Consider the following 3,039-nt stretch of genomic DNA (forward strand, 5'->3'; position numbering starts at 1 on the left):
CGCAAAATGGCACTTTTTGATTCATTCGAATAAAAAGACTTGATTTATGCTATGTACTCACCTAAACCCCGCTTAGCAGTTCCGCATTTCTAAGTGGACAAATTTCTGCAAAAAAATTGGTATAAATTAGAAAACTTTGCTTTTCCATCTGTTAAATAAAACATTTCCACAGGTAAGAGTATAAAACGATGATGTTCCTGACATACATTGGATTTCCTAAGCAAACATGCAACAATTCAGTCAAATAAAGTTTCAATTTGTACAGAAATTTCAAACTAAAAGTTATCGGCGAGTAACGGCAATTAATAACCGACTTTCAATGCTCTATTTAGTAGGTAGAGGGCAAAGTTGAATTTAAATCGCTCATTAGTTAAGGGCCGAATGAGGTTGGAGGGGCGTACAAATCCTTTACCTGCCTACTTTAATTCATGTGCATTAGATTGATGGGGGAAGTGAGTTTCCCAACTTTAAGCCCCCACAAAAGCTTTTGGGCCGCTTGTATAAAAATCGCTATTCCTCCACTTAAGATTAAGGGAAATAAAAGTCCCCGTTGTGGATCGCGATATGGCGTTAAACGTGAATTGAACACGAAAACGCATTCTTTTTCGCGTTTTCCCTAGTGGTCTTGCCACAACTACATAAGAGATCCAAGGAAAGCAAATCCACGTACCAAACTGCGAGATTTCGCTGATGGAGTTTACGGGTATTTACGATCCGTCGGCTTTAAATTGCCGAAACTCCGTCAACATCAACCTGTATTTTTTGCTAATATTTTAGCAGCCAAAGCGGTGCTTTGTTGCTTCGGACTCACTTTGCCCAGAACTTGTTCGAGGCGCTCTTTGGGAATTAATTTCACCCAAACGGAAGGAGCTTGGGAAAAGTGCACGATGGCGCATTTTATAGAGGAGGGAAGGAAAACTGCTCGATTTTGCTTGCAATCGTTTCAAGGGGGTTACAAAGTTTTCCAATAGTGAGCAAATTTGAGCTAAATTGATGAGCAATCCAAATGGGAATTTCAGTAGGCACACTTCTGAACATTTCTTAGACTCTTTGGTTTACAGTGGCGCGGAAAATTGTCTTTTTCTCTTCTCCGAACTCGTTGGTTACCATGATCGATCTTATTTCCAGGGCCACAGTCGACCTCCGGGCTGTATTTATAGCAACGTGCAGCCACCTGTTTGGTCCTGGATATCCACATTGCCAGCTTTTCGTTTCATCCTCGTTGCCACTCCATTTTCCATCAAACCCGGATGGTTCAATGGAAAAAATTTCGCTCACGTTTCACTGAGATGGGGGAAAAGTCTTGTCAAAACTTATTGCTCGGAGCGGGCTTTTGAAGTTGCTGATGGAAACACCACTGTATGCATGGGAGAACGCAAACAATTTTTTATTATTCATCTGGAGATTGGAGGGGAGTTATTTTTGGATTCGTGATTTCCAGCCTTTCAAGCTTCGCATTTCTGTGAGAAAAGCTGAATTTTAGTCAAGTGGAACGGGGAGGCAACACCGGCAAAAACAATACTCCCAAGCCCAACAGCCTGCTACAACTTGATTGTACGTGACTTGTTGACGTCGGATGGTCAAGTATCATTAAGAGAACTGGACCTTGTCTTCCAAAGTGGCTTCGGAGCAGTTTAATAGCGAAGCCAAAAGTCGTCGAAGTGTTTTATATTCGGCAGGTTTTTTTTGGGAAATAGTCCTAACAGGGAATTTGCCAATGGGATTTTTTAGAGCGCGAGCTTAACGTGGCCCAAACGGTTTTGGTTAAGGTTTTTTAAAGTCATAAAGGCGTTTTTTGTCAATTTTTAATAGAAAACCTTAGCCATTTACCAGGCGAAATAAATTGCAGAGTTCACTCATGAAGAATTTCAATAGGTTTTTCCCTGGCACTTCAGTTGGGAGTCGAACTGAAGAATAATGAGCAGTTTTTACGTTCGTTGTTCACACTAAAATTGTAAAAAAACAAATTTGTGTTAGTGGCGTGAAAAAGTAAAAATGTACACACTTCCAGACAGATGAGGAAGGCGAGTTTTCCAATAACCCCCCAATGAAATAGTTTTGGAAGCAACAAGAATCCGACGTTAGTTCAAATGGCTTTTTCTGAAACGCACAGTTTTTGACTGTGAAAAAAAATGAAAACCGTTCAATTGTCCTAAAAAATTCATGCAATATTTTACCTTTTTTATTTTATGGTTGGGAACAAAAGATTTCTTGGGTTTTTTTGCTAAAGTGCACAATTTTTGATTAAACGAGTAATACTTTCCAGGCGAAAAAACGATGGTTTTTTTGGTGGAAAACGATGGTTTTTACGAAAAAACTCGCTTCTATTCCACGTGCAACTGGCAACAAAAAAGTTGATTTTTTGAAGTGTTGCTTCAACTTCAACAACTCGCAAAATTTCAGGACTTAATTAAATTTATTGAAGAAGAGTCAAGTCAAAGATCCTAACAAAGAATTAGTTCGGAATTTCTGGATCGAGTTTCTCTCCTAGCTTGAGCCTAAATGCGGCTCAAGAGGTTTCAACAGAGATTTTTTTAAATTCCAAACGTATTTTTTGTCAATTTATAATAGAGAACCTTTGGAAAGTCCCGTTGCTTAACGAGACGAAACGCACAAACAAAACAAATTCTCAAAAGTTCACTCATTAGGAATTTCAACAGGTTCTTCCGAGGCACTTTAAGTATGAGGAATATATGAGGATCCAGCTTTAAACTCAGGGGGGGGTTATGTAGAAAAAATACAGTCTTCTGTGGTTTGTGAAAGTAGAAACATTATCGTCGTTTTGTGCAAGGGTGGCGCAAGATAACTGCAAAATTTCTTGTTTTCCGTCCCGTTTTGCATGTTTCTCGGAAACAAAATGAGCAAGAACGCTCGTTTTTACATCATTCCAGAGATAACTAAACGGCCTTTATTCGAAGTTTCTCAAGAACCATTCGAGCTACAAAATTCGTTTTGGCATCGTTGGATAGAGAATTGAAAAGTCCATTCAGTCGTAACAACGTTAATGAGGAAATTCGAGTAGTTTTGACCCAGAAAGCG

This window comes from Dendroctonus ponderosae, unplaced genomic scaffold (genome assembly GCF_020466585.1).
Source record: "Dendroctonus ponderosae isolate FM_Combo_2020 unplaced genomic scaffold, Dpon_F_20191213v2 Dpon_F_20191213_7, whole genome shotgun sequence".
Taxonomy (NCBI): Eukaryota; Metazoa; Arthropoda; class Insecta; order Coleoptera; family Curculionidae; genus Dendroctonus; species Dendroctonus ponderosae.